This window comes from Hyperolius riggenbachi, chromosome 8 (assembly GCF_040937935.1).
Source record: "Hyperolius riggenbachi isolate aHypRig1 chromosome 8, aHypRig1.pri, whole genome shotgun sequence".
Taxonomy (NCBI): Eukaryota; Metazoa; Chordata; class Amphibia; order Anura; family Hyperoliidae; genus Hyperolius; species Hyperolius riggenbachi.
The window spans coordinates 285,231,848-285,257,998 of NC_090653.1; the positions used below are offsets into that span (position 1 = coordinate 285,231,848).

The 26,151-nt window shown below is 46.6% G+C and overlaps 1 protein-coding gene across 4 annotated transcripts in view; it reads left to right on the plus strand.

Moving 5' to 3' along the window:
- Nucleotides 1–26,151, plus strand: part of VAV2 (vav guanine nucleotide exchange factor 2) — a 316,337-nt gene that overhangs the window by 71,475 nt on the left and 218,711 nt on the right. The window lies entirely within an intron of this gene.

A 26,151-nucleotide genomic window follows, 5' to 3' on the forward strand; every position in this document is an offset into this window, starting at 1 on the left:
ACACAATCTACTGCAGGGGGATCTCACCATTGTGGGAGGGGAGGAGCCACAAACTACTGCAGGGAGATCTCACCATTGTGGGAGGGGAGGAGCCACAAACTACTGCAGGGAGATCTCACCAATGTGGGAGGGGAGGAGACACAAACTACTGCAGGGAGATCTCACCACTGTGGGAGGGGAGGAGACACAAACTACTGCAGGGAGATCTCACCATTGTGGGAGGGGAGGAGACACAATCTACTGCAGGGGGATCTCACTATTGTGGGAGGGGAGGAGACACAGTCACTGCAGGGGAGATCTCACCATTGTGGGAGGGGAGGAGCCACAAACTACTGCAGGGAGATCTCACCACTGTGGGAGGGGAGGAGACACAAACTACTGCAGGGAGATCTCACCATTGTGGGAGGGGAGGAGACACAATCTACTGCAGGGGGATCTCACTATTGTGGGAGGGGAGGAGACACAGTCACTGCAGGGGAGATCTCACCATTGTGGGAGGGGAGGAGCCACAAACTACTGCAGGGAGATCTCACCATAGTGGGAGGGGAGGAGACACAAACTACTGCAGGGAGATCTCACCATTGTGGGAGGGGAGGAGACACAAACTACTGCAGGGAGATCTCACCATTGTGGAAGGGGAGGAGACACAAACTACTGCAGGGGGATCTCACCATTGTGGGAGGGGAGGAGCCACAAACTACTGCAGGGAGATCTCACCATTGTGGGAGGGGAGGAGACACAAACTACTGCAGGGGGATCTCACCGTTGTGGGAGGGGAGGAGACACAACCTACTGCAGGGGGATCTCACCATTGTGGGAGGGGAGGAGACACAAACTACTGCAGGGAGATCTATCACCATTGTGGGAGGGGAGGAGACACAAACCACAGCAGGGAGATCTCACCATTGTGGGAGGGGAGGAGACACAAACTACTGCAGGGAGATCTCACCATTGTGGGAGGGGAGGAGACACAAACTACTGCAGGGGGATCTCACCATTGTGGGAGGGGAGGAGACACAAACTACTGCAGGGGGATCTCACCATTGTGGGAGGGGAGGAGACACAAACTACTGCAGGGGGATCTCACCATTGTGGGAGGGGAGGAGACACAAACTACTGCAGGGGGATCTCACCATTGTGGGAGGGGAGGAGACACAATGTACTGCAGGGAGATCTCATCATTGTGGGAGGGGAGGAGACACAAACTACTGCAGGGGGATCTCACCATTGTGGGAGGGGAGGAGACACAAACCACTGCAGGGGGATCTCACCATTGTGGGGGGGGGGAGGAGACACAATCTACTGCAGGGGGATCTCACCATTGTGGGGGGGGGCGGAGACACAGACTACTGCAGGGAGATCTCACCATTGTGGGAGGGGAGGAGACACAAACCACTGCAGGGAGATCTCACCATTGTGGGAGGGGAGGAGACACAAACCACTGCAGGGAGATCTCACCATTGTGGGAGGGGAGGAGACACAGTCACTGCAGGGAGATCTCACCATTGTGGGAGGGGAGGAGACACAAACCACTGCAGGGAGATCTCACCATTGTGGGAGGGGAGGAGACAGTCACTGCAGGGAGATCTCACCATTGTGGGAGGGGAGGAGACACAAACCACTGCAGGGAGATCTCGCCATTGTGGAAGGGGAGGAGACACAAACCACTGCAGGGAGATCTCACCATTGTGGGAGGGGAGGAGACACACACTACTGCAGGGAGATCTCACCATTGTGGGAGGGGAGGAGACACAAACTACTGCAGGGAGATCTCACCATTGTGGGAGGGGAGGAGACACAAACTACTGCAGGAAGACCATGTTGTTTCTATACTATGTGATTTTTCCGCATGCTTTCAAGTGCGTGGAAAAAGCTGACAGCATATTTTCGGACACAGCGCCCATCTCCCGTGCTATATTTTGTCAATACGGTAGAAGCGCATAAAATAACGTGAGAATTGGCGTACGGAAAACTGCATGCCAAAATATAATAACCTTGTGGAAGCCCAGCCTAATACAGAAGTATGAACTTTGGTGGGAGTTCGTTGCGTTGGTTTCTGAGGATGTTCCAGCCATGATGTGCTTATTGGGAGATCTGTCCCTTTAAGTCAGGTGTGGTCTGACTTTCTCTCTCCGGGGCTTTTTGGTGTCATTTGTCGCCGCAGGAAGTCATGTGTGATGACCCAAATCTCGCAGCACTGGAGACGCTTGTGCTTTTTAGCAACAGGTTTGCATGTCGCTCTCTTGGCTGTTTTGAATAACGGGATTTCCAGTCTCTGTTTCATTGCCATTTTTGGGAGTTGTTTTCTGGCACTTGTAGTACTCCCTGTACTTTCTGGCACTTGCTGTACCACAAACCCCAGCATGCCCTGCCTTAAAGAGGTCCTGTAGTGACATATAGCAGAATGCAGTAAAGAGGCCCTGTAGTGACATATAGCAGAATGCAGTAAAGAGGCCCTGTAGTAACATATAGCAGAATGCAGTAAAGAGGCCCTGTAATGACATATAGCAGAATGCAGTAAAGAGGCCCTGTAGTGACATATAGCAGAATGCAGTAAAGAGGCCCTGTAGTGACATATAGCAGAATGCAGTAAAGAGGCCCTGTAGTGACATATAGCATAATGCAGTAAAGAGGACCTGTAGTGACAAATAGCAGAATGCAGTAAAGAGGCCCTGTAGTGACATATAGTAGAATGCAGTAAAGAGGCCCTGTAGTGACATATAGCATAATGCAGTAAAGAGGACCTGTAGTGACAAATAGCAGAATGCAGTAAAGAGGCCCTGTAGTGACATATAGCAGAATGCAGTAAAGAGGACCTGTAGTGACATATAGTAGGATGCAGTAAAGAGGCCCTGTAGTGACATATAGCATAATGCAGTAAAGAGGACCTGTAGTGACATATAGCAGAATGCAGTAAAGAGGCCCTGTAGTGGCATATAGCAGAATGCAGTAAAGAGGCCCTGCAATGACATATAGCAGAATGCAGTAAAGAGGCCCTGTAGTGACATATAGCAGAATGCAGTAAAGAGGCCCTGTAGTGACATATAGCAGAATGCAGTAAAGAGGCCCTGTAGTGACATATAGCAGAATGCAGTAAAGAGGCCCTGTAGTGACATATAGTAGAGTGCAGTAAAGAGGCCCTGTAGTGACATATAGCAGAATGCAGTAAAGAGGCCCTGTAGTGACATATAGCAGAATGCAGTAAAGAGGCCCTATAGTGACATATAGCAGAATGCAGTAAAGAGGCCCTGTAGTGACATATAGCAGAATGCAGTAAAGAGGCCCTGTAGTGACAAATAGCAGAATGCAGTAAAGAGGCCCTGTAGTGACATATAGTAGAGTGCAGTAAAGAGACCCTGTAGTGACATATAGCAGAATGCAGTAAAGAGGCCCTGTAGTGACATATAGCAGAATGCAGTAAAGAGGCCCTGTAGTGACATATAGCAGAAGGCAGTAAAGAGGCCCTGTAGTGACATATAGCAGAATGCAGTAAAGAGGCCCTGTAGTGACATATAGCAGAAGGCAGTAAAGAGGCCCTGTAGTGACATATAGCAGAATGCAGTAAAGAGGCCCTGTAGTGACATATAGCAGAAGGCAGTAAAGAGGCCCTGTAGTGACATATAGCAGAATGCAGTAAAGAGGCCCTGTAGTGACATATATAGCAGAATGCAGTAAAGAGGCCCTGTCGTGGCATATAGTATAATGCAGTAAAGAGGCCCTGTCGTGGCATATAGTATAATGCAGTAAAGAGGCCCTGTAGTGACATATAGCAGAATGTAGTAAAGAGGCCCTGTAGTGACATATAGCAGAATGCAGTAAAGAGGCCCTGTAGTGACATATAGCAGAATGCAGTAAAGAGGCCCTGTGGTGACATATAGCAGAATGCAGTAAAGAGGCCCTGTAGTGCGCTACTCACTTCCAGCTAAAGCAATTTCCTACCTTTATCTGGTCAGCAGGTTGCCAGTCAGTCAATCAGGCTTACTGTCATACACCCCTTGTCAGCCGGCAGGCATAGGGTGTATGACAGTTTGGCTGACTGGCACCTGCTGACCAGATAAGGGTAGGAAATTGCTTTTGGCCAGGAGTTGGCAATTGTGTGTGTTGCAGGTAGCATTCAGTTCAGAGGCAGTGGGGGCGAATTCCCTCTAGGTGAGAGGTCCAGGGCCCACCCACACTTCCCTCTGGGTATCGCATGGTGGTTTGGGGGCCCCAGCCAGTGAGAGAGACCTGGGGCCCCCGGCTGTCGTGCGAACCAGTGTTTGTGAGGTATATAATCTCACCTGGTGCACTTTATGGCTGGACCCCACTAGAGCGATATTTTTTTTTGAGCGTTTAGGGAGCGATTCAAACCGCTAGCGATTTCCCTAAACGCTCAGCTAATGTTAATGGATGGGCCAAATTCCACTGGAGCGATTGTGATTACCAAATCGCAAAGCGCAGGACATGCAGCATTTTATAGCATTTCGCTTTACCGTTTCTGCAATGTAAAGTATATAAACGCTGGCATAATCGCTCATGAATCGCTATACAGAGCGATTTGCTAGCGTTTTTAAATTACTGCACACTGTAAAAAAATAAAAATTAATTGAAAGGACCAATCAGAATGAAAAACACTAATCGCAAATCGCTACACAATCGCTGGCAAAACGCTTAAACTTTTTAAAATCACTACCAAAATCACCAGAAAACACGAATGAAATTGCTTACAAAACGCTCATTAAACATGCTAGTGATTGTGTCTAGCGATAGCGTTTTGTAGCGGGCTCCAGACCTTAAAGGGGAACTGAAGAGAGAGGTATATGGAGGCTGTCCTGTTTATTTCCTTTTAGACAATACCAGTTGCCTGGCAGCCCTGCTGATCTTCTGCCTCTAATACTATTAGCCATAGCCCCTGAACAAGCATGCAGCAGATCAGGTGTTTCAGTGGTTCAGACTTATAAGTCTGATCTGACAAGACTAGCTGCATGCTTGTTTCTGGTTTTAATAAGATACTACTGCACAGAAATAGACCAGAAGGGCTGCCAGGCAACTGGTATTGATTAAAAGGAAATAAACATGACAGCCTCCATATACCTCTCTCTTCAGTTCCCCTTTAAAGGATACCCGAAGTGACATGTGACATGATGAGATAGACATATGTATGTACAGCGCCAAGCACACAAATACCTATGCTGTGTTCCTTTTTTTCTTTCTCTGCCTAAAAGAGTTAAACATCAGGTAACAGCTTCTGTCCGGGTCAGACTAGGTCAGACAATCTATTGCATAACCCTCACTGATGAGTGATTACAGCCATAAAACACTTTCCTGTCAGTAAATGGCTTCTGAGAGCAGGAAAGAGATAAAAAAAGGGTCAACAATTCATAGATTTTAGCTCCGGCATACTTCCATGAATGTGTCATTGAGCAAAAACAATAAAACAGTAAAAACTTAAAAAGTAGATTTAAATATAAACTAAAACTCTGGAATATCTTAAAAAGTAATTTTTAGGGGGAGGAGGATAGATACAATTGTTTTCCATTAGTTTATTTTCACCTCGGGTGTCCTTAAACAGGAACTTTATACTAGCAGATTGGTGCCCATTGGGCACAGACATGTCGTAAAAACAGGTGATCATAGATCTGATCATAGAGGTTAACATCTTTATATGCATGGGCAGCACGGTGGCGTAGTGGTTAGCTCTCTCGCCTTGCAGCGCTGGGTCCCTGGTTCGAATACCAGCCAGGGCACTATCTGCAAAGAGTTTGTATGTTCTCTCCGTGTCTGCGTGGGTTTCCTCCGGGCACTCCGGTTTCCTCCCACATTCCAAAAAAAACATACGGATAAGTTAATTGGCTCCCCCCTAAAAAAATTGGCCCTAGACTACAGTACTTACACTACATAATATAGACATATGGCAATGGTAGGGATTAGATTGTGAGCTCCTTTGAGGGACAGTTAGCGACAAGACAATACATATATATACACTGTACAGCGCTGCGTACTGTCGGCGCTATATAAATACTAAATAATAATAATATGTATAGGATAGCAGAATAATTAAAATTGCTTAGTTTCTTACAATATTCATTTCTACGATTCAGTCAGGGTTTGCCCATTGTAAAACCCTTTCTCTCCCCGATTTACATTGTTAAATTTATCACAGGTGGTGATATGTTTACTGCTGGCAGGTGCACCACTGCAGAATGTATGTTTGTTGTGTGTTCCGAAGTGAGCAGAAACAGCACCTGGTCTCCCAAAATGCACTGGCAACAGAATTCTGCATAGCTAAACACCAGTGTTAAATACCAATATACAGCAATATACAGCTAAATAGACTAGACACAGAACATATATCGCATTCTTCTCCTGGCGGACTCTAAGGGCTTTTTTCCACTACACAGCTGAATCGCAAATCGCTAGTGATTTTTAAATCGCTAGGGTTGTTACTTTATCATAGAAATCATGAGAAGTATTTTCCACTATAGTGATTCGATTTGGAAATTTATGAAAAATCGCAATCACTGGCGTTTGTGATTTGTGATTGCGATTGCTAGTGGAAAAGTCCCTAAACGGCAGAGCTTCAGCCACTAGGGCGTGCTCTATAGGCAGTAGCAGGGTTAGGCAGTCTTGCCCAAGGTCTCCTACTGGATAGGTGCTGGCTTACTTGAACAGGAAGAGACGAGATTCGAACCCTGGCCTGATGCTGAAGCCAGAATAATTACCGTAAAAGTGAATAATAATTTACTGCATTCCTCTAGATGTTCTCAGAGTTCCTGTTTAATGATTGTTTCAGGTGATTAAATTCTAGCATGTGTAGGTTGCCTAAGATTCCTCTGTGTTTTATTTAACCAATTTACATTCAGACCTTGTTTCCCCTTATGGACCAGAGCAGGTTTAACATGTAAGCTATGTCCCTTTTTAAAAATCAGCAATAATGTCATCCCTACTTATGACACCTAAATTAAATATATATTGTTTTTTTCAAGACTAACTAGGCTTTCGTTGCATGGAATATTTTCCATCAAACAGTTTTGTGTTCTATGCATTTTAAAAGGAAAAAGAGGGGAAAAAAAGAAAAAAAAACGCATTTCTCAGTTTTACCAATTCCAGTTTAAAAATAAAAAGCGCTATTGTTAATCAACACAAATTTTGTTTGGCTATTATTACCGCTTATCACAAACCTTATATTACTTACCTGTCACAATTTATGATAAAGGTATTTGATTCTGAAATAATGCTACAGTGTGTATTTTTCCCTATGAGCTGAGAAAATAATTGTATTTTTAATGGTAAAAATCAATCTTACTGGCTCAGGGAACGTATATTCCCTTTCACCAATTAGTGCTGCATCACATAATGCCAGAAATGTGCACAGGAGCAAGCCCAATCCTGCACAGCACTGCTTCTGCTACAAGACGTGTATCTACTGACTCGTGGCTTAGATGAAGTCACCGAGGACACAGATATACTGTTGTTGTGCTAAAAATGGTTAATACGACTTTTGAAAGCCTAAAATCTAGCTGCGAAGGGCAGCGAGTCTGTTTTCAAGAAATCGTTTTTCTTCATTCTTGAACAGTTTAGGTTGCGTTTTAATATAACGATGTTCAGGTCGAGAAGCACGTCACGTATTTGGCCATGTTGTCTATCTTTTACAGTCATCGGCTGTTGTTTTGTTGCAAGTTTATTGGGCGTAAAAGTTTATTTAAGGCCGGTGTATTCAGGACGAGAGCCAATCGGTTTTCCCATAAAGGACGGCAATAAAAATCTTGAGATTTATGGACGCGGGCTCCGATTGTCAAAGCGTTTTATTTGCGAGAGGATGACGGACGAGGCATTTCACGCACCGTCGCGGGGGGGTTTACAGCGGGGCGGTTCTGTTTGTTTCACGATGAGCAATGCCCTCGCTGGTGCTTTTCGTTCATCGATTGTATGAATCATCACGTAGGAATTGGACTCAAATTTGTTTGGCTTTTTTCTTTTTGTATGAATCTTCTTATAAAAGTTGATTAGAACGGAGTTGTTTTCAGTCATCTTTGCAGGTCGTGTCCCGAAGACGAGGTCACTCCATTGCGTCACCCTGTCGGTATTTTGCCCAAAAAGTTACTTCATAAAATACTATCTTAAAGCGGACCTGAACACAGGACTTCCTCTTTGCTCCAAAAGATTAGCATCGGCATAATAACCTTTACAGAAAAAAACATTTATTTGGTACAGCTGATACAAATCCTGCAATACATCTGCAGTGTGTCTACTTTCTGCTTTCATGGAGGCAGCTGCAGGGTTAGCATCCTGTGTTTACAAATTAGCTGATCTGATTTGGCAGAGGAGATTCCTGAGTTGACACAGCTGAGAGATCAAATTACACTTGAGATTAGGCACTGATGAGGGGGAATTAGACAACCTAAACTCTCTAACTACATACAGGGGGTATTTCTCTTTGTTTTCCTTTTGTTTTTATAAAATTTCAAGTGCACGTTAAAGTGAACCAGAGATGAAGCCCCCTCATGTATTTACCATATATATCAGTGGAAATATTAGAGAAAACACCTACCCTGCTCTCTGTTTCATCCTTCACTGCTCAGCCTGCTTGTTATCAGCCCTGATAAAATGCCCCACTGAGCATTCAGTCTGGCTTTGCTCAGGAATCATTATAGCTGAGTCATCATAGCACAGCCAGCAGGGGGCAGACTTGAGCTTGAAAAGACATCAGAGAAGACAGACTCAGCTATAATGATTCCTGAACAAAGCCAGACTGAATGCTCAGTCAGGGATTTTATCAGGGCTGATAACAAGCAGGCTGAGCAGTGAAGAATGAAACAGAGAGCAGGGTAGGTGTTTTCGCTAATGTTCCCACTGATATATATGGTGAAATACATGAGGGGGCTTCGTCTCTGATTCACTTTAAGCTGAGTATTGCTGCTTTGAGTTCTGATGTAGGTAGAAGGCGGTAGAACGTGATGATGTCATGGGATGGACAGTCCTATCGGGGATGGGATTGCAGACGAGGTCTTTGCCCAGAAAACTTAAAAGCCCCACCCACACCCCTAAGACGGTGGTTGTCGGACACAAACGACCGGTCGGGCGAAAATCACCTAAAAAAAAGCCCCTAGGACAGTGAAAGACTACGACTATCATCCTTGTAGACTGATCTGTTCTGGTGGATCAGAGTTGCTGATTATTGGTGTTAATCATTTGAACCGCGCAATGGCGAACGATCAACACCTTCAAAATACTCCTGTTGTGCATTTCGCACTTGTGGTCCTCATTTTTCCTCTTCCGATAACGAGCCGCTCGCATACAGTAGTTGTGCCGTCCTAGAATTCAATTGTGCTCTTGTCCTCAGCAGTCGTAGATTGCTGGTTTTTCCTGGCGACTATGGTCTAGCGTTGGGATTTGCTGTGCTCGTATATTAGACAAGATCAATTAAATTGGAAGACATGATAGTAGTTTATCAATAAGAAGCATTAGGTCATTACATTTTTTTTCCAATTTTTTTGCATTCAGGATCGCACAGGTTTGTGTTAAGAAAAAGACATCAGGAGGTTTGCATACACTTTAACCACTTCAGGACCCCAGGCCTTACCCCCCCCCCCCCCCCCCCCTCCTCCCAAAGACCAGGCCATTTTTTCTAAAACAGGCCACTGCAGTTTTAAGGCCAAGCTGCAGGGCTGCACAACACAGCACACAAGTGACCCTCCCCCCTTTTTTCCCCACCAACAGAGCTCTCTGTTGGTGGGGTCTGATCGCCCCCCCAGTGTTTATTTTTTTTTCTTTTTAATAAATACTTGCGTTTTGTTTTTTAAGTAAATTTGACTACCTTTTTATTTATTTATTTTCAAAAGCCCTCCTCCCCCCACCCCACCCCCTCACGGCAATCGGCTGTCCTAGCCTCAGGACTTTACGCCGATCAGCATTAGGCAGTCCTGGGGCTTCTGCCACGCCCATCGGCATGACGCGGTCGGCTAGGAGTAAAATACAGACTCCTGAAAATATTACATATTAAGGAGGTGGGTCCAACCTGAATTATCACAAATACCTTTTTGTTTTAAAAGGGCAAACTTCTGTTTTGCATAGCATTTTAGAAAGGAGGCTTTTTGGTCCATTGTAGCCCCTTACACACTCCTGGGAGTTCTGGTTCATCAGGAGCTTGCTGGGTAATCTGTAACTCTGGGTGCTTCAAGTTCTACCCCATAGAGCCACATTAATCCATGCCATGCACTGATGAGCATCAACCAATCCCAAACAGTCTGTATGCATGTTGGATTATTGTGGCTCTGTACAGTTAACAAGCTGACACATCATTGCATTCCAACGGTTCTGGAGGTGTGGCTAGCTTACAGGGACAACAAAGGATGATTTGCATATTCAGCAGTGATGCATTGTGGGAGACATCATATGCTCACTCCAACCTAAATGATCACAAATACCTTCTGTTTTAAACAGGAAAACCTCTGTTTGGCATAACATTTTAGTAAGGAGGCTTTTTGGTCTCTGTCAGCCCCTTACACACTCCTGGGAGTTCTGGTTCACCAGGAGCTTGCTGGGTAATCTGTCACATGGTGGTGGAAGAGAGGGAGACTGAAGAGTTAATCAGTAGCTGTAATCATTTATGCGTATCGGGTTTCCGGCTCCTGGACTCTGCCCAGCGCCGGGATACAAACGCGGCTGTGCAATATGTGAAACGCTACAGAGAGAACCTGCTTGTAGCCAGATTCCACCTTCATTAAAATAAATTGCTGTGACATAGATCAGCGCTGCACAAGGCATCGTGTAATCTAATAGTTGTCAAACCATTTCTCCATTTCAGCTCGTCTCGCAGGGCCTGTGTGCTCAGATAGCATTTATCCAGCCGCAGGATAAGACTTAGTGCGCTCCCTAAAGTACCGCCTGAAAAATAACCGCGCAACTAGTAGGTTCCGCCTTCTTGGACTTTGCACATGCTTCACCCGTCCTCTGGAATCCCCTTCCACAACACATCCGTCACTCTCCAACCTTTGATACCTTTAACCACCCCTGATCAGCCTGCCAGCCCACAATCGCCGTTATTTATAAGTACAGCGCTGCCATCTCCTGCAGCCCTGTACAGGGGACAGCTCTGTCACAGAGCTGTCACTTAGAGTGGCTCACAAGCTGATCCCCCTCATAGGTTGATTTGATGCCTATGATAGCCCATCACACTGATTGGCTCTCGGAGGGAGGGAGGGAAGTGGGAGGGGGAAAAAACTAAACATTTTTATTAAAAAACAAAACCAAAAAACGAACATTAACCACTTTGCATCCAGACCTTGTTTCCCACTTATGGACCAGAACAGCTATGACAGTTTAGCTATGTCCTTGTTCAATCAGAAATAACTTTATCTCTACTTATGACACAGAAATGAAATATATATTGTTTTTTTTTTTTCAAGACAAACTAGGCTTTCATTGTATGCCATTTTTTCCCCCCGAACAATTTTGTTTTTGTGAATTTTAATGGAAAAACAAGGAAAAAAATAAAAAAAACACATTATTTCTCAGTTTTACCAATTCCAGTTTAAAAATAAAAAGTGCTACTGTAGATAAAAAACACACATTTTCTTTGGCTATTCTTACTGCTTATCACAAAACTTAGATTATGTTCCAGTGACAATTTATGGTGAAGATATTTGATTCTGAAATAATGATACAGAGTGTATTTTTCACTATGAACTGAGAAAATAAAAATGTTTTTAATGGTAAAAATCAAACTTATTGGATCAGGAAACATATATTCCCGTTCACCAATTAGTGCTGCATCAGATAGTGCCAGAAATGTGCACAGGAGCAAGCCCAATCCTGCACAGCACTGCTTCTGCTACAAGACGTATATCTACTGACTCGTGGCTTAGATTAAGTCACAGAGGATGTAGATATACTGCAGTGGTGGATAAAGTGGTTCAAATTAATCATAAAAAAAAATACAGATCACAGCAGCAATCGGATGCCACCAACAGAAAGCTCTGTTGGTGGCAAGAAAAGGAGGCAACATTCATTTGTTTGCTAAGTTTTATGGTCGTGCAGAAAACTGTTAAAGCTGCAGAGTGCTTAATTGGTCTGGCATTAGGGGGGGTTTAAGCCTGTGGTCCTCAAGCAGTTAAAGTGAACCAGAGAGGAAGCACAGTCATGTATTTTACCATATATATCATTGGGGACTGGCCGGGGCCCCAAGGCCAACACGTGATACCTGGAGGGGAGTGCAGGTGGGCCTGGACCTCTCACACCCAGGCTCTGGACTTCTCACATCCAGAAAACCCACCAACACTGCCTCCATACTAAATGCTAAATTCAACACACACAAGCAATAGAACACATAGAGGTCCAGAGCCTGGGTGTGAGAGGTCCAGGCCCACCTGCACTCCCCTCCAGGTATCACGTGTTGGCCTTGGGGCCCCGGCCAGTGAGAGAGGTCCGGGGCCCCTGGCCATCGTGTGAACCAATCGTGTGTTTTTAAACGTTTTCTTTCAGCTTTAGGACATGGCGGACAGGTGAGCGGTTAGGGAGGGACCCCTGTGGGAGGGATGCCTGCACGGGGCGGTCCTGCTAGCGACGCAATCTTGCAATGGCGTCCAACTGAAGCCTCCCACCTGAATGCTAATGGCTGCTGGATGTGGTATGGCAGATAAAGGGTGTATGATAGTGCATCCTGATTGGCTGACGAGCACCTGCTGACCACTTTTAAATGTAGCTGGATGCATGTACTGCTGTGTTCTATTGCTTGTGTGTGTTGAATTAAGCATACGCTCTACCTTAGTCCATTCCCCATTTGACCTCTGGCCAAGTTCCACTCCTGCTAGATATCCTAAAAACACACTTGCTCTAGGTATGATTATTGTATGCTACTCCGCCTCTTGCTACCCCCGTTCCTTTAGATTGTAAGCTTGCAAGGGCGGGCTCCATTACCTTTTTGTGTTTGGGAATTTGTTATACATTTATTCATTGTTCCTTTTGTCACTGTCATTACCAATTCTGCGATTTGTATATTGGTGTACATCATTGTCTCTATTATGTACCCCATATTTGTTTCTTACTTTGTACAGCGCCACGGAATAGGTTGGCGCTATATAAATCAATAATAATGATGATAATAGCTGCGGAAAGCATTGCAGCAACTGCAGTAACCAGCAACTCTACACATCCACCATCCATTGTGTGCTTAAGGTGTCCATACATTTATAGCGGATCCAAAAGGTAAAACGAATATATATAACAAGTAACTTGTCCAGTTTAGATAGTTTACACGGCAGATCTGTCTGCATACAGCTTCAACAGTATAGGATTATTTCTTCCTGTGATACAATGACAGCAGCCATGTTTTGTTTGTCACATTACACACAGGCAAGCTGCAACTGCATCTCCAGGCCTCTGAAATCTCTGGCTAGTAACCCCTCCTCCTCCTCCTCCTCCTGCACAGACTGAGCTCCCATAAGCCCTTTGCTACTAAGGCTCAGACTGCCAAGGCTCTCTAGAGAAGCTGTGGGCGAGGCTTGTTTAGTTTATAGGGAATTATTAGGGCCCGTTCAGACTGCAAAATGCGGACGGCCACGCATGCAGACCGCAACGCGTACGAACGCACGCCATCCGCGTTCGTATGCGTTACGTGGCTGATCCCATCACTGAAAAGTGAATGGGACAGCCGCGCGTTTTTGTAAAATCTGCGTGCAGCATGCGTTCCCGGACCGCACAGGTCCGGGACGCATGCAGTGTGAACATCAGACATTGCACTCTATGCAATGTCTGATGTCCTGCGTGTCGGCCACCTGCATGCGTTTCCAAAACGCGGCTGGAAACGCGTGCAGTGTGAACGGGCCCTTAGAGTATTAAAACAAAACAAAAAAGTATTTGGCTTGAGGAATGCCCTATAAACTATATGAAAGGAACACAATTATGCAATGAGTCCAATTTTATCTCGGACCCACTTTATTGATTTGGGGCTTCGATATCCCACAGATTTGATCATGACAGATTTCTAATAGATTTCGTGCTGAAACGGGAAACCTGTGTGCAGATTTGTGAGCGTCAATAGATTCCTCCCTGATCAGATGCAAGGGATCTATCTGATCTGCTGCCCGATCTGCCAATGTATGGGCACCTTTAGTGGTTTTGTGGAACGGCTGTCACTGTCCCTGTAAAAGTGAGACATCTGATATAGTTTCACATTCCATGTAACGCGCAGTTCTGAAATGAGGGGCTTTTTAGTGATTAAGAGTGGAAGCACTTTAACGGAAGCTGTAGGTATTGTACAGGTTGGCTGTATAGCGCACTGGTAGGGCTGTTGCCTTTGATGTGAGATTTGACTAGTCCATCTCCTCATGGGGGATTCTCAGGGTTTTCTTTGTTTTCAAAAGCATTTTATGAATGGCAGTTGCTTTGAGCTGCTAATGTATTTCCTGTTAAACATTACTAGTTGCCTGGCATTCCTGCTGGTCTGTTTGGCTGCAATAGTGTCTGAATCCCACCGGAAACAAGCATTCAGCTAATCCAGTCAGATCTGACAATGTCAGAAACGCCTTATCTGCTGAATGCTTGTTCAGGGGTTATGGCTAAAAGCATTAGAGGCAGAGAATCAGCAGGGCTGCCAGGCAACTGGTATTGCTTGAAAGGAAATAAATATGGCAGCCTCCATATCCCTCTCTCTTCAATTGTCCTTTGTAGTGTTTAAAACGGATCTGAGATAAAAAACTAACTATAACAAGTAACTTGTCTATATATCTAATCTAAAGTTTAGATAGTTTACGCAGCAAATCTAGCTGCAAACAGCTTCAATAGAATATGATTATTTCTTCCGGTGATACAATGACAGCAGCCATGTTGTTTGTAAACATTACACACAGGCAAGCTTATCTGCGTCTTGAGCCATCAGCCTGTGAAAAAACCTAGTCCCCCCTCCTCCTCCCTCCTCCCATCTGCCTCTGAAATCTCTGGCTAGTAACACCTTCCCCTCCTCCTGCCCAGACTGAGCTCCCATGAGCCCATGCTACTGACTGAAAATGCCAAGGCTCTCTGAAAACCTCGGGGCGTGGCTTGTTTAGTTTATAGGGAATTAGAGTATTAAAACAAAACCAAAAAAGTATTTGGCTTGAGGAATGCCCTATAAACAATAGAAAAGGAACACAATTATGCAATGAGTAAACATTCATTTCGGATCCACTTGAGGTAGCTGGGACAAGGTCCTTCAGCACCCAAGGCTTAGACACCAAAGTGCGCCCCTCCATCCCTCCCACCCCAGCTGTCACACACTGATTGCTATTAGACTAAGAGGCCCCTCCTCCATCTCTCCCACCCCCCAGCTGTCACACACTGATTGCTATTAGAAGAGGCACCCTAGGGCCCCCAACACCTTAATCTCTAGTTATCTGGCTTGCAGTCACTGCCATATATCTCCTTTTCTTATTTCTCTCTGCTTCAAACACAATAGGGAAATGATAGCTGAGTGAGTTTTGTGTCCCCTCCTACACTGCGCCCTGAGGCTGGAGCCTCTCTCGCCTCTGCCTCGGCCTGGCCCTGATTGTATTGCAGTCACCATGTTACTTCCAACTTCAGGGTTCTTGCAGTTGCAATGATCTGTTTTAGTTGCTCCGCCCTCCGTAGGTCTGTATGTTTATTATGCAGAATCAAGATGACAGCCCCTTTATTTAGTGATGGCAGCTGTCGTATCTCTGCTGTTCTGGCGTCACTGTCACTATAGTCTGTAGAAGGCGTGGCGTAGCGCGCTGATGGTGATCGGCGATGGCAGGTCTCTGGCAGATGTCCCGTTTGTTGCCCAGATTTCGCTGGTCGTACATCGGGGCTGAGCGCGGTCCGCCGCTGGGCTCTCCGTCTGGATTCCGTCATGCGGAGTGTTGGCGAGCGTCTCGTAGAGGATATGACCCTACCTCACCCGTTACCTCAGCCGCACGGACTGCGTTTTTTTCCCCCGGCGCCCCGTCTGGTCCTGCGACAGGCGATGCCGGTCTGATGAGCAGACAAGTCGAGCGCGCTCGTGATCCTCAGAACTGATTGGGTGGTCTCTATCTCCCTTTCGCGCTCCGCCGTCGTTCGTCCGCTCGCCACCAGATGTATTTTTATCTCCATCGCTCTTGTGCAGACAGCCCACGCCGGCGAATCGCACGGCCTCCTTGCTGATGCGCGGCGCAGGCGAGGTGTCAGATGACAGCCGTCGTCAGAACCCCCGAGAGCGTTTCTGGGAGACTGCGCTAATTCGGCTTTGTGGACACTGTCATAGCAAACATGAACTCAGAATTTCCTGTCTGCTCTAAAAGATAAGCAGCAGCATAGTAACCTTTAAAGGACAACTGTAGGGAGAGGGATTTGGAGGCTGCCATATTTATTTCCTTATAAGCAATACCAGTTGCCTGGCTGTCCTACTGATCCTCTGCCTCTAAGGGCCCGTTTCCACTAGAGTGAATCTGCATGCGTTTTCTGCATGCAGATTCGTATAACCAATCCTGTGCGGTTTTGTGTGCAGGAGAAATCTGCAAAGCAGAGCCATCAGAATTCGCACACCGCCTTGCGATGTGCGATTCGCATACAATGTATTTAATAGGAAATTTGCATGCGTTTTCGTATGCAAATTTTACCGCGAATTCGCAGGCGTTTTCGCATAAAATCAATGTAAAAGCACACAGGCACTGACATGATTAAATTTGCATACTTACATAAGCGAAAACGCCCGCGAATTTGCGGTAAAATTTGCATCCGCATGCAAATTCGTGTTGCGTTTTACAGATTTGGTGCAGAATACAGGATTGGTAATAATGCCAAAAGTAACACGATGAATAAAATGTATAACAAGTTCCAAGACACAAAAGGTGAGAGAACCCTGCCCTTGTGAGCTCACAATCTAAAGGAGGCATCGTAACATTAATGGACAATGATAAGCATAAAGCATTCTTCTGTGTAAAATAGGTGTGACAGGGCCCTGATTGTTACATGCAACCAATTTTTGCCTGAAATTGGTCGCATTGTCGATCTGGCATGCTATTGGCGGCACCGATCTTCATCCGATTATTTATCATCGAAATGGATGGTCGATCAGCCGCCAGTTCGCCTGATGTATGTCCACCCTTAGTTGGGTTGCGGTTTCCACGCTTCTGGCACATCTCAGGATAGCGATTTGTCCAGGAACTTCTCCAGCACGTTTTCCCATCATGCAATATTCCAGCTCCGGCCGTCTCTGTTGCTATTCACAGACCTGATAAATAGTCATGTATAATTCATGTTGTCTGCATGGAGCTAGTGGGAGACCGCATGTAATCAGGACACTATTCTGGCCCAGCTTCTGTGTAATGGAGGCTGTGACGAGGACAAAACAAAAACTGCCTGCTCCACCCGCTCATAGATCCTGAGAGACCAACCAATGCCTGCTCACAGCCAGTTGGTGTAAAGCACGCCTCCCCCATTTAGTCACATGAGCAAGTTAGGGGAGGGGGATTGCCCCCCTTCCGCTGAAGCCACACCTCCCTGCTGAGTAACGGCCTATCGGGACTTTGCACAGAATTTGATGGCGGGCTGGAGGCGGAGCAGGCTACAGTAGGTGGTTTGTGAGGAGGCGGCGAGGAATCTTTGAATTGGTAGAAGTATTTTTCTTATTTTTATTCCTTATTTTTTTTTAAAAACAAAAACAAAACCTACTACAACTTTTTAATGCTTCTTTTATATAAAACACATTTGTAATAAGGGGACACGAGAGGTTTAGTTTTCTGTCTCTCTGATCAGTACAATAAAAACGTTTTATTTTCCCGTTTATTTGACCAAAACAATCGAATCAAGATAAATGAATGATTCTGCTGTTTTTTTGTTTTTTTTTCTTATTTTCAATAAAAATCCGATCAGACATGTTGGAAAGATCTTTATATTTGATCATTTTTTCTGAATTTTCTGACAAATCGAACGTTCATGTAGGGTACCTCGGAAACAACTACCGGTATGCGATTTTATTTTTTTTTATTTTTTTTATGATTTTAATGGAATAATCAAAAATATTTTCTAATTGATAAAATAAAAACTGTACCATGTATGGGCACCATTAGGTCGTTATTTCTGGAAATTTGAGCTTTAGTGAAATTGCTGTAGAATCTTCCTTTTTTAAATCTCACTGAAAGGTTTTCTTAAAGGGTAAACTCACCTCTCCGTCCAGCAGATGCTCCCGGGTGCCTCCCCCCCCTCCCCGAGGGTCTCTCTGACCTTCGACCTCGGGCACTCCATCCTAATTAAGAGCAAATAGGACTTGTAGTGTCATTTTCCTGCACCTGTTATCTGGAAGGGGGAGGAGCCAGATCTAGGGATAACTGCCAGTGGAATATATGAAGGAGGGCTGTGATTGGCTGAAACCAGAGCTTTGAGACCCCCCCCAGGTGAGTGGCAGGCTGCATCACTGTCACCCTGCTATCAGTGTCTGCTGCCAGCGCAGGCTCTCCCCTGGATTCAGTGGCTGGTACGTTGTGCTAAGAGGATCATATCTATGGTAGCTATGACTTACGAACGCCCGACTTACGAACAACCCGCCGATACCAACGGCATGGATTCTGTGTTTCCATGGGAACAAGTAAAAAAATTTTTTTTCAAATTGGATTTGTAGTTTTTGATAAAATCGATTTAAAAAAAAAATCAAAGAAAAAATGGCTTTTAAACATGTATAAGCTGGTACAGAGGGCAGAGGTGACACAGAGGGGGACACTGGAGGCACAGAGATGGCACAGAGGGGGACACTGGAGGCACAGAGGATGTACAGAGGTGACACAGAGGGGGACACTGGAGGCACAGGGGGGCACAGAGGAGGTACAGGGGGCAGAGATGGCACAGAGGGGGACACTGGGGGCACAGGAGGTACAGGGGACAGAGGTGACACAGAGAGAGACACTGGAGGCACAGAGGAGGTACAGAGGGCAGAGGTGACACAGAGGAGGACACTGGTAGCACAGGGGGGCACAGAGGAGGTACAGGGGACAGAGATGGCACAGAGGGGGACACTGGAGGCACAGGGGGGCACAGAGGAGGTACAGAGGACAGAGGTGACACAGAGGGACACGGGAGGCACAGGGGGGCACAGAGGAGGTACAGGGGGCAGAGATGGCACAGAGGGGGACACTGGGGGCACAGGAGGTACAGGGGACAGAGGTGACACAGAGAGAGACACTGGAGGCACAGAGGAGGTACAGAGGGCAGAGGTGACACAGAGGAGGACACTGGTAGCACAGGGGGGCACAGAGGAGGTACAGGGGACAGATATGGCACAGGGGGGCACAGAGGAGGTACAGAGGAGGTACAGAGGACAGAGGTGACACAGGGACACTGGAGGCACAGGGGGGCACAGAGGAGGTACAGAGGACAGAGATGGCACAGAGGGGGACACTGGAGGCACAGGGGGGCACAGGAGGTACAGGGGACAGAGGTGACACAGAGAGAGACACTGGAGGCACAGAGGAGGTACAGAGGGCAGAAGTGACACAGAGGGGACACTGGAGGCACAGGGGACAGAGGTGACACAGAGGGGGACACTGGAGGCACAGGGGGGCACAGGAGGTACAGGGGACAGATATGGCACAGGGGGGCACAGAGGAGGTACAGAGGAGGTACAGAGGACAGAGGTGACACAGGGACACTGGAGGCACAGGGGGGCACAGAGGAGGTACAGAGGACAGAGATGGCACAGAGGGGGACACTGGAGGCACAGGGGGGCACAGGAGGTACAGGGGACAGAGGTGACACAGAGAGAGACACTGGAGGCACAGAGGAGGTACAGAGGGCAGAAGTGACACAGAGGGGACACTGGAGGCACAGGGGACAGAGGTGACACAGAGGGGGACACTGGAGGCACAGGGGGGCACAGGAGGTACAGGGGACAGAGGTGACACAGAGAGAGACACTGGAGGCACAGAGGAGGTACAGAGGGCAGAGGTGACACAGAGGAGGACACTGGTAGCACAGGGGGGCACAGAGGAGGTACAGGGGGCAGAGATGGCACAGAGGGGGACACTGGAGGCACAGGGGGGCACAGGAGGTACAGGGGACAGAGGTGACACAGAGAGACAGAGGAGACACAGGGGACAGAGATGGCACAGAGGGGGACACTGGAGGCACAGGGGGGCACAGAGGAGGTACGGGGGACAGAGATAGCACAGTGTTCCGACTTAAGAACAGATTCAGGTTAAGAACGCACCTACAGTCGCTATCTCGTTCGTTAACCCGGGGACTACCTGTATGATAAAACCGATCGTGTGTACAGAAAAATATAACTTTTTTTTCTTTATTCAAGCGAGAACTCTGATGGAATTTTCTCGATATAAATCAGTTGGGAGAGGCTGATTTTTCTGATTTAAGGTGCCCATTCACAGTACAATTTTTCACAAATAATATTTTCGATAAGATCATGCGTATTGAAAGTATTGATCGTGTTTAGTCGATCCACAGCATTTAAAGGACACCTGAAGTGAAAGGGATATGGAGGCTGCCATATTTATATCCAATTAAACAATACCAGTTGCCTGGCAGTCCTGCTAAGCTCTTTGGCTGCACTAGTGTCTGAATCACACACCTGAAACAAGCATGCAGGTAATCCAGTCACACTTCAGTCAGAGCACATGATCTGCTGCATGCTTGTTCGGGGGCTATGGCTAAAAGTAGGAGAGGATCAGCAGGACAGCCAGGTAACTGGTATTGTTTAAAATGATATATGAAATATGTCAGCCTCCATAGCCCTCTCCCTTAAAGAGAAACTCCGACCAAGAATTGAACTTTAGCCCAATCAGTAGCTGATACCCCCTTTTACATGAGAAATCTATTCCTTTTCACAAACAGACCATCAGGGGGCGCTGTATGACTGATATTTTGGTGGAACCCCTCCTACAAGAAAAGTACGTACTTTTTTTTTTTTGCAGTTTCCTGTCTGTGAACCTTGTTACATTCTGGAAAATAGCTGTTACAGCTGTTTCCAACTGCCAAAAACCATGCAGCAGCTACATCACCTGCCAACACTAAAATGTTCCCTGGAGTTCCTCTTTAAGGTGTGCTTTATCCCAGTGTCCTGTATGCTTTCCCCCCAGGGCCCCCCTCAGATGTCTGGAGAGGGTTTGTTCTATGAGCCCCCAGCGAGGAGCTGATCTTGTCTGGCGTACTCCCGCGCACATCGATAACAGGAAGTGCGGCGGTTTACGCTGGAATGTCGCTCTTGTGTGTTTTGGTTCTGTTCTTTTCTTCTGTTAATATTTTCTTATCTCTGTTATTTCTCCGTTTCTTCCTGCATAGATGGAATTGGCGATAAGGTTGTTGGTGTAATCAGGGGAAGGCGAACGTCCTCCTGGTTCTCTCCGGCTCCTTCCGGCGCCAATCTTTCTACATCGCCAACCTCACTACGTGGGGGGTGATCGCCGCCAAGCGACTGGGAATTTTCTGCTATTTATTCTTATTGCTGTCAGAGGGTTCTGTGATTAGAACATTCAGATCAAAAGAAAAGATTGTGTTTATTCAATCCCATGAAAGAATCCAAAGAATTCCGGTATCGAAACCGGTCGCGATCAGATCTATAAAGAAATCTACCACAATAATCGTCCAGTTCTTTAACCACTTAAGGACATCGGGCTTAAACCTCCCCTAAAGACCAGGCCAATTTTTTACAAAATGGTCCACTGCAGCTTTAAGGCTTCACTGCAGGGCCGCACAACTCAACACAGAAGTGAATCCCCCCCCCCCTCCTTTTCTGCCCACCAACAGAGCTCTCTGTTGGTGGGGTCAGATCACTCCCCCATATTTATTTTTTAATCAATATTTATATCTTTTTTTTTTTAAATAAAATGACCTATTTTGTTATTTATTTTCTATACCCCACTTCCTCCCTTACCCCCGCCAGGCAATCACTGTGATCAGCTGTCATAGGCTTCAGCCTATGACAGCGGATCACTCCCAAGGCTACCAGCGGGACAGCCATGTCACACGGCTGTCCCCAGTACAGCGCTGCCTTAGATCGCAGTGCTGTACGAAGTAAATAAACGGCTGTAATGCGGAGATGGGAGGGGTCGGGGGCGAATCGAGGTTTGGGTGGTCATCTCTTTTCTTTCTTCTTTCTTTCTTCTTCTCTCTTCCTCTTCTTTTCTCCACTCTTTTTTCGCATCTACAGGGTGGTTTATTGGATATTGATAACCCAATATGTGACACTAATTTGACACTACAAACTGTATTTATGCGTCTTTATTATTATTGCTTATCAAGAATGTTTGTGCAAGAATCTCTCGTACAGATTGTCATATTATGGTAACCACAACTGTACTCTACTGTTCTATAAACACTGTTGTATTTCTCCTTTTCAAAAATTAAACTGTTAAAAAAATAAACGGCGGTCTCGCTATTTAACAGTCTCCCAGCGGCGATCGCTGCTGGGAGGCTGATGACGGAGAAAGTGATTTCTTGCAAAACACGCCTCCAGGACTGCACACCGATCGGCGTTAGACGGTCCTGGGGCTGCAGCATTCACGCCCATTGGCGTGACGCGGTCCTGGAGAGGTTAAAGGGAACCTGAAGTGTGAAGGATATGGAGGCTGCCATATTTATTTCCTTTTATACAATGCAGATTGCCTGGCTGCCCTGCTGATCTTCTGCCTCTAAAGGTGGACTTACATCTACCGATTTTGCAGCCCGATCACCCATCCAATTTGATAATTTTATTGAATTTGTTGAAAATCAGTGCAGTAGCATGCCCTTCTGATCTGTGTTTCGATCAATTTCAGGCCAAAATCGTTTGAAAGCATTGATCGGTCATGCTGGACAGTCTTGGTTGCATGCGCTTGATCAGGTGCTCGGTGGTAAAGGCATGCGATATCCTGATGACCGACTGGCCCTGGCTGCTGTCCCCCCCAAGTGTTGTCTCCCTACCTGGTGTGCCCACGCTCTGTGATTGTGAATACTCACCTGTCCTCTGGCGCGACTTCCTGGCCTCCTCCGCCGTCACCCTGTGTCCACTGTTAGTGCCGGTATCATGTGACACTGGATAAGGATGGTCAGGGAGATGCAAATAATTTATAGTTGATTAAGCACATTTTGCAACTTGAAATTGGACCAATGGAATTTTACTTCAGCAGGATTTGATTGGTTGATGTTCAAGCTGATTCAATCTGCATACAAAATTTGCATAATGCTGCATATTTCAAAATTATTGGCCATCCCTAGCAGCAGACGCGTGTGTTGTCACAGGCCCTCGTGGTAACGGTGGATCCGGGGGTGGCGGTGCAGGAGGCGGGGCCGGTGAATATAAATACTACACGAGCACTGGGGGGGGGGGCATATTAACACTTGGGGGGACGGCCAGGTAGAGGCGGGGGGCTAGGCTCATTCTTGATAGATTTCATGCTAAAAACTATCGGAAATCGTTCTGTGGTGTATAAGTGGGAAAAAAATATATCATTGACAGATTCATTCAGAGAGAAATCTGTCTCTTGGTCAATCTTCCCATACGTTGCTAGATGTATGGGCACATTTATACTTTAGCTACAGCCCCTGAACAAGCATGCAGCAGATCAGGTGCTCTGACTGAAGTGTGACTGGATTAGCTGCATGCTTGTTTCAGGTGTGTGATTCAGATACTACTGCAGCCAGAGAGATCAGCAGGGCTGCCAGGCAACTGGTATTGTTTAACAGGAAATACATATGGCAGCTTCCTCTCACTTGAGGTAAGCTTTAAGGTGGCCACTAACGGTCCAATTTCTAGCGTAAATCGTTAAGAGCGATCAGAAATTCTGATCGGATTGGTTGTAAATAATCTTCGTTGAGGGGCACAATCGACTACGAACGATTATAAAAATTGTCGTCCAATTGGATTTTCGGCAAACGAAAATGTGGATTTTCTTGATGGTTGTGATAGATAGGAAGCAAAGATCGGTTCATTGATGGTGTAGTGAACGATTTTTCATCCGATCAGAATTATCTGATCGCTCGAATGATTTTTTGCTAGAAATTGGATCGTTAGTGGCCACCTTTGAAGTATAAATGATGGATGTTATTCCTAACAATACCCACTCTTTGCAGAGTCCCCCTTTAGGCTGATGATAGGATACAAAAATGTGGTTGGTCTTTCCTGGAAAAGTGTCAGCTCTGCTGGTTTCTCCCCCTGCTGCGTCTCTTACAATCATGTTAAACTTGCGGTGACCCCTGCCGCAGCGCCACACGGCTGGGAATGTTGCGTAACGCAGGCGCTGAGAACGGCCGCGCTGTTCCGCCTGCTCACTGTCTCCATACGGGAATATTTTCCCTCCCTCTTTGAACAGCCCCCCCCCCCCCCCCTCCAGTTTACTGTATATTTATCCAGACCCCCTGCAGAGCTGTTTATACAGCTGACCCCATTTCCACCCAGATGCGGAAGTCGGATTACGGCAGGAGACCTCCAAGAGGTACATTGCAGCCCACAGACGTGAGATAATCATTTCCTGAGATTGGGCGACTGCTACAGACCGATACACCATATTTGATATTTCCATCTGCCTCTGTTATAATTTGTGAATGAAAAAAGTTTGCAGCTTGCAATTGGGCTAAACAACATTTTCTACTGGCTTTACAACTCTCAGCAAACAAACATTCCGCAGAGCTGCACCTGACAGGAATAAAAAGGCCACCTGTGATCCTCGTTGATAGCCCCGTCACGCTAGGTGTCCTTTGCGTGTTTTTGGTATATGCACGTTTATCGATAGTCTCCATTGAAAGTTTTATACTGTGGGGCGCACGGTATTTGCGCTATGTTTGCGTTTTTAAAGAACGGCATTGCGTGCGTTTGCGTCTCTGGAAGCGCATGCACTGCAGTGACTCTGAAAAGCGGATGCGAGAAAAAGCGCGGACGTTCCTGCGGTCTTGTAACATCGGCTGCTTTGGATGGTGTGGCAGAGCCGGCGTGGTTCCTGTTATGGGAAGCAGATTGCTGTCTCTCTGTCCGTCCGTCACCAGCTTCCTCTCCGAGCTCCTCTCAGCGGTCAGTCTGGGGTCAGTTTATATTTTTGCAGAGCAGGAAGTGTCTCCTGTGTAACCAGAATCCTTTCCTACCACTTCCATCCCTGTCATCCCCTCCTCACCAGATCTGTCTGGCATGTCTCCTCTCTGCTCCCCACTCTGCTGAGCCCTCTCTGTCCGTACCCCCCCACCCCCCTGCCATCTGTCATGTCTCCTCTCTGCTCCACCCATTCACTATCTCTCTGCTGAGCCCTTTCTGCCCCCCATCTCTGTCTTCTCTCTTTCTCTCCCCCCTCCCAGCTTTACCCCCCTTCTCTCCCTCCCTTTTCTCTGTCTCTTCCCAGCTATAGACCTATCCAGTCCAGAATCAGATTCAAGATACTGTGTCTGACCTACAAATCTGTCCACAAAACCTGTCCAACCTACATTTCCGATCTTCCCCAGAGGTACACACCTAGCCGCTCACTCCGCTCCTCCAATCAACTTCGCCTGACCGCCCCCCCCGCATCACCCAGTCCCATGCACGCCTCCAGGACTTCTCAAGAGCTGCTCCAACACTTTGGAACTCCGTACCTCCCCCCATTAGGGTTACTACCTCCTTTAACATCTTCAAGAAGGGCCTCAAAACTCACTTGTTCTCTCTGGCCTACCGCCCTCCCCCTCACCAGTTCTCTAAACCTGCAGCTGAACTCTGGTCCCCTACCTTTCGTGTTCCCACCTCTCCCTCCTCCTTATGTCTCCTTACCTGTTCACGCACCTCCATTACTGTACACCCATCCTATGGATCTGAGTGAACGCAAATGGCCTAATCTCCATGCTCCATCCAGTGACTGACTAAGCATTACCTTGTACCCATACTGTGCTGTGTGATCTCCATGCTACATCCAGTGACTAAGCATTACCTTGTACTCATACTGTGCTGTGTGATCTCCATGCTCCCCTCCAGTGACTAAGCATTGCCTTGTACTCATACTGTGCTGTGTGATCTTTCTTGTATTCCTGTATTGTCATATTGCTGTTTGTCACCCCTAAATATTGTCTGTAACCTAAACTAATGTCCAGCGCTGCGTAATTTGTTGGTGCTTTATAAATACAATAAATTAATAAATAATACACCTGCTTCTCTCCCTCCTCTTTCTCTCCTTCCTCCCAGCTATACCCGGGGTGGTGCTGCCATAGAGGCAAAGGGGGGCAAACTCCCACACTCAGCTCCTCTTTCCTGTACCCCCC